The sequence below is a fragment of the Equus quagga genome, chromosome 8 (genome assembly GCF_021613505.1).
Source record: "Equus quagga isolate Etosha38 chromosome 8, UCLA_HA_Equagga_1.0, whole genome shotgun sequence".
Classification (NCBI taxonomy): domain Eukaryota; kingdom Metazoa; phylum Chordata; class Mammalia; order Perissodactyla; family Equidae; genus Equus; species Equus quagga.
Genome location: NC_060274.1, coordinates 87,688,977 through 87,695,109, shown reverse-complemented (window position 1 = coordinate 87,695,109; position 6,133 = coordinate 87,688,977). Strand labels below are relative to the sequence as shown.

Genomic DNA, 6,133 nt, shown 5'->3' with positions numbered 1-6,133 from the left:
ACTATACCACTGGGCTGGCCCCACAAAGAACTCTTAAAACATGAAGAGAACAACCCATTTAATAAAGAGGCCTTTTTTTTAAAAAACAGACCTTAACAGACACCTCACCACAGAAGATATACAGATGACAAATGAACATATGAAAAGATGCTTTCCACATCATTATGTCATTAGGGAATCACAAATTAAAACAACAATGAGATACAGCTACACACCTATTAGAATGGCCAAAATCCTGAACACTGACATCACCGAAGTCTGGGGAGAATGTAGTGTTCCCAGAACTCTCATTCTTTGCTGGTGGGAATACAAAATGGTACAGCTGCTTTGGAAGACAGTTTGGCAGTTTCTTACAAAACTAAACATACTCCTACCATGTGATCCAGCCATCACACTTCTTGATATTTACTCAAATGCTTTGAAAACTTATGTCCACACAAAAACCTGCACACAGATGTGTATAGCTGCTTTACTCATAATTGCTAAAACTTGGGAGAAACTAAGATGTCCTTCAGTAGGTGAATGGTTAAAAAAACAAAACAAAACTGTGCTACATCCAGACAATGCAATATTATCCAGCACTAAAAAGAAAGAAGCTATCAAGCCATGAAAAGTCATAGGGGAAACAAATACATGCTACTAAGTGAAAGAAGTCAATCTGTGAAAGCTACCTACTGTATGATTCCAAGTATATGATATTCTGGAAAAGGCAAAACTATGGAATAAATAAAAAGATCCGTGGTTTCCAGGGGTTGGTGAGGTGGGTATGAATAGGCAGACCACAGGGGATTTTTAAGGTAGTGAAACACTTCTGTGTGATACCTAAATGGTGGATACATGTCATTAAACATTTTTCCAAACCCAGAGAATGTACAACACCAAGATTAGGATCAGAGATGCTAAATAACTTGCCAGGATTATATAGCCTCTGGATGGCAGATTGACGATAGAATTTACCCCAGTACTCTTCCTGAAGTACACTCTCTTTTACTAAGTTGGTCTCAGGGGTTGATGTCTTTGTGGCAGACATCGTTGGTAGTCTTACTAATAGTCTCACCCACTTCTTGCTTGCTGAGAGATCCAAGATTTTGTCTGGATAAAGAAAAGCAACGTGCTTAGAGAAGGTTAGTCTCTTTGCCCTCTTCCCCATCCAATGACTGGGCACCAATTACAGCAAACTCATTCTCTTGGCCAAAAAGACATAAGAGGAACTTTGCTGAGGATTTTGGCAAATAGTTTTTCTATCTGATAACCCAAGAGAGGGGAGAAGAAAAATCACTTTCTTTTCCTTCTTGCTCATACTACTTTAACCATGTTGCTGAGTTAATCTGGTAGTTCCTAAAATTTGAAGTGATAGAAGAAGCTATTGCCTACAAGGAAAGACGGCAGTAAAACAGAGTGGTTAAGATCATACACTCTGGAGCAAGACAGCCTAGATTTTAATCCTGGCGCTGCTAATTTATTAGTAGTGTGATCTAGAGTGAGTTATTTAAGCTCTCTGTGCCTCAGTCACTTCAACTGTAAAGTGGAGACAACAGCAGCAAACTCATATAGTTGGTGTATGGATTAAATGAGTTAATATGTATACAGTGCCTGGCATATAATAAGTACTCACCAAGTGTTAGGTGTTATTTTTCTTGTTATTATTATTGGTGCAAACAAAGTCCTAGGACACTCAGAGGTTCGTAGACATTATAATCCCCAGAGTGGGACCTGCAATTACTAACAACCTAGCTTGCTTTCCTCTGCTAACACACAAACACTCAGGTTGCGTTTTGACCTTTTGGGACATTGCTACATTTTGCTTCTTCTATACTACTCTTCATGATCTGTATCTGTCTCTTGCCTTCTTCTCCAGATATCTTGTCATTCCCCCACATGCATTCCATGTTCCAGTCATGGCCAGTGACCTCATTCACTCAACAAATACTTATGAGCGCCTAGACATGAACTGTGTAAGGCATTGGAGAGTCAACAAGATGTAAAAGTGGTTTCTGCCTTCATGGAGGTTACATTATAAAAACATTTAATTATAATCTATCTTTTATAAAAGTTAAAAGTACAGTGTGCAGTGAAAACATATAGTAGCTAAACCTACCATAGCTCATTTAAACCTCTATGCCTTGAGCCCTGCTATGTTCCTTTGCTGGTTCCCTTCTTTTTCTACCCTCCTTGCTCCACTTTTTCTATGAAGCCTTTCTTGACTGACTTCTTCTTCTTGTGTATTCTCATAACACCTTGTGCATAATTGCTTTCACAGAATTTATCACACTGTTGGTTTGCTTGGGTCTTTCCCTACAATATTCCCCTTCCTCTATGAGTCTTTTCTCTCTGTATCTCAGGGTATTAAAAGAAATCTTTGGGGGCCGGCTCCGTGGCCAAGTGGTTAAGTTCACACGCTCTGCTTCGGCGGCCCAGGGTTTCGCAGGTTCAGGATCCTGAGTGTGGACATGGCATCGCCCATATGCCACAACTAGAAGGACCCACAACTAAAATATACAACTGTACTGGGGGGATTTGGGAAGAAAAAAGCTTGGAAAAAAAAAAGATTGGCAACAGTTCTTAGCTCAGGTGCCAATCTTAAAAAAAAGAAAAAAAGAAATCTGTTGAATGAATGATGTCCACTTTAAAAAAACTTTTTATCTTGAAATAATTATAGACTCAGAAGAAACTGCAGAAATAGTACAGAGAGTTCCTTATACCACAATCGAGATACAGAACTGTTCTGTTACCACAAAGAACTCCCTTGTGTAATAGTGATGTACATTTTAACTAGATTTTCTCTGCATTATTACAGGGAAGAGTGATAGGATCTATAGCATATTAGCTCTGGAATGCAGTGTCTCCCTCAGAGATGGCCTTGGTAACTTCCTTTCCTAAATCCTAGATTTTTAAATAGGTTAAAATGTTAAAATTAAGAATATTTTAGATTATCTTACTATCTTACATGATTATAACATTCAGAAATGGTTAGGCAAAGAAAAGACTCAACTTTAGAAAATTTGTAGTTGCGTCTTTGTTTTTCCAGGAATCATTTCTGTTTCCTTTGTTTTCTAGAATCAGGGCAATGTTTAAAACGCAGTCTTAAGAGGATTCTGTTTCACAGCCATTGGCACTTAATGAAAAGAAAATGCCTTTTAACTAAAAAGGAATGCTTAAAACAATGTCATGTGCTTAGTTTTGGATATGGATGACATGGGAGCTTGTTATACATTCCAAAAAAGTTAGTTTAAATTGCTAGAAAATACTTATTTATGTTCTCCCTAAACTGGACACTATAACTAGCTGTGACTGTTCAGCTTCCAAGCTGAGAGGCAAGATCCGTAAGGAAATCAAGGCGGTGTTAATACTAATGACGCCAAGCACCCTACAGCTGTTCTACTATAGCACCTGCGGAAGAAAACCTGACTAAATCGGCCCCCTCCGACAGCAGCAGCCCCTTCCTGATTCTTCCAGTGCCCTCTGAGACTTTTTAAGGGGATGGCAACCTTGAGGGAAGGAATGGCAAACAAGTACAAATATTTGAGGATAAATATTCAACCTGTTATTTTCCCAGTTAAGATTAAACACCAAAAAGATTGTCTTCTTTGAAACTCTAGAAACATCGTCAGCCTGCCAGCCCTCAGTGTTTTAAATGTCCCTCAGTGATGCTTTAAGTATTAACTAGCAGACAGCTGTTTGTCTGACCCAACATCCATCCCCAATGCTTTTCTCCCATGTAGCCTTGTGCTAGAGCTTGGAAAAACTAAGTCTTTGCAGCTATAGTTGCCTAAATTACAGTTCTAAAAAATGAGATGTATATGAAAGTCTGCTGAGTTGGGCCTATCAGGTATTGTCCTGGGAAACCTTTTACTTTCCTGAAAAAGGAAAAACATATAGGTGGCTGAAGTCACTCCTTTATCTAATCACTCTAACTAGAAAATTCAGTCATCCTTCACTTCTTATTTTTCCTCATCCTCTTAGTAACCAAGTCTTGTTTATTATACCTAGTTTCAAATCCATCTCTGTTTCACTACCCTCATTGCCACTAAATTAGTGTTGACTCTCTCTCCATCTGTCTGATCTATTTTAACAGCTTCCTGGATAGTATCCCCAGTTTCAGTCTGATCTCCATCGTGCTTCAGAATTTTTTCTAAAATCTTATTGAGATATTCTCCTCCTCAAAAATCTTAAATGGTTCTCTGTTGTCTATAGGGTGAAACACAAACTCTTACCATAAGTATTGTTTGTTGTTTTTGTCTTCTTCTTCAGACTTTACATCTTCAGGATCCAGTCTGGCACTGAGTAGGTGTTGGAGCGTTTGCTAAATGACTGAATCTTTTGTGTGGCTTCTTTGTTGTTTAATACCAAAACCACTTAAAACATTTAATCAGACTAAGCAGAGTGATAGCATGCTGGGCAGTCAATAAAGATTTGTTGAATGAATCTAGTTTCTAAATTATATTGTAAAATCCTCTATCAGTAGTCCCAAGTACATACATGTTGGTGTGCAGTCAGTTGATCTAGCCTGCCCTAAAGGAAGACTCTTCAGTACCGTGTATGCTTTTAATTTACAATTAGTCATGCACTCTCCAGACTGGGCTTGTGCCAAGAGTTACCAACTTAGGTGAAGTGTGTGTGGGCATTTCTGACAATTTCTGATCCATGAATAACTTCTATCAAATGAGAGAGCAAATCCACAACTTTCTGCTTGCTAGCAAGCTGCACCAAGTTAACCAAACCAGTGTGGGCCACAGCCATTAGCTGCTACAAAGGCTTCGCTTTGTGAACTGAAGGCGCTCCTTTGGAACTTGCTGACGGGGAGCGGGGAGCCACCGCATTGCAGCACAAAACTATCTGAAGGCTTCTCATGCAGAGGCTCCCCTCCGCCCCCCTAGAACTGCGAGCCCTGGAGTTTTTCCTTGGCCTTAAGAGACCAGGGCATGAAGCCCTTCTTGATGAGATCCGGGAAGCCCAACATGCTCTGGAAAGTGGAGGGCGTGTTCTGGAGAGAACCGGCTGAGGAGACAAAGCCCGCTCAGCCAGCCGATCAACGTCTACCCTCCTTCCCCTGGTCTGGTTTAGCCCTCCTCATTTCCACTCCTCGAACCAGCCTGCAAATTTCCATATTTCAAGGGGGTGAAAAACAGCCTACAGCATAAAACTTGGTGCTTTGCTGTCCACATGTCCTAGCACTGAGTTCCTCGGGCCGCTCCTTTCTCCAGAGTAAGCCTGAAGTCTCCGACCCCACTGGCGCCCCAGGTCCCCACATCTCCGGGGGGGTGGTGGGGGCGAACCCTCCGCGGCGCACGCGCTCTTCGCTGACCTTCCCCGGGAAACCCCCTCAAAAGCGCTTCCCCAGCACCTCACGCCGCCCCCACCCTTCCTGGTCTTTCCGCTTCCTTTTTCGCGCCTGCGCGGACCCAATTGTTTTGGTTTTCCGGTGGGATCCGGCAAAGGAAAAAGGGCGGGGGAAGCCAGGGTAAGGGCGGGGGCGCCTCGAGAACCCGGGAAACTGCAAAACTGCCGCTTGGGTCGCTAGGCGCGCGCGAGCGGCGGGAACGAAAACCTGGCGAGGGCCGGCCCACAGTCCCCAGCCCGCGCGTTCCCGGGCCGCGCCAGGGGCCCGCGAAGGGGGCGAGAGCGCGCCGCAGGGGCGGGGCGGGAGCGGCGAGCCGGGCGTCTCGCGGCCCCGGGGCTGACGAGGCGGCGCGGGCGGGCGGCGCGGCTCCCGGGCGAGGAGTCTGGCGGTGGTCGGGCCCTGAGGAGCGTGTGGCGGCGCCCGCAGAGGACGGTGCTTTCCGCGCAGGACGGACCCACCGAAGGAGGGCGCAAGGGAAAACCGGAAGGAAGAGGCGGCGGCGGCGCCAGCCTTCCTCGGCGGGAGGCGGAGGCGAGACCCCGGCCCTGGCCGCGGCGGGAGGGCCACGCCCCCGCCGCCGCGCCCGAGGGGCCCAGTGTCTTTGGGGCGGCCGGCCGCACCGGATCCCAGCCCTCGGGACCGAGGGACGCGGGTGAGCAGGCGTCGCCAGCGCCGGACCGGCGGGTGGGGGCAGCCCGCGGCGAGCTGTGAGGGAATTGGGGGAGGGCTGCGGCGGGAGGGGGCTCGGCCCTTTGTGGCTCGGCGGGCGGGGGGTGGCGGCATCTTTCAAAC

The 6,133-nt window shown here is 45.4% G+C and overlaps 1 protein-coding gene across 2 annotated transcripts in view; it reads left to right on the top strand.

Annotated features, from left to right (window-relative positions):
* Positions 1–5,392: 5,392 nt before the first annotated feature.
* Positions 5,393–6,133, top strand: part of KBTBD2 (kelch repeat and BTB domain containing 2) — a 20,926-nt gene continuing 20,185 nt past the window's right edge. Inside the window, exon 1 of one of the 2 annotated variants that reach the window (XM_046669672.1) lies at positions 5,393–5,461. The gene's annotated coding sequence lies outside the window, so the exon portion shown is untranslated. Of the gene's footprint in view, positions 5,462–5,490; positions 5,994–6,133 lie in introns of those variants that run through there. The other variant, XM_046669670.1, reaches the window with a different exon arrangement.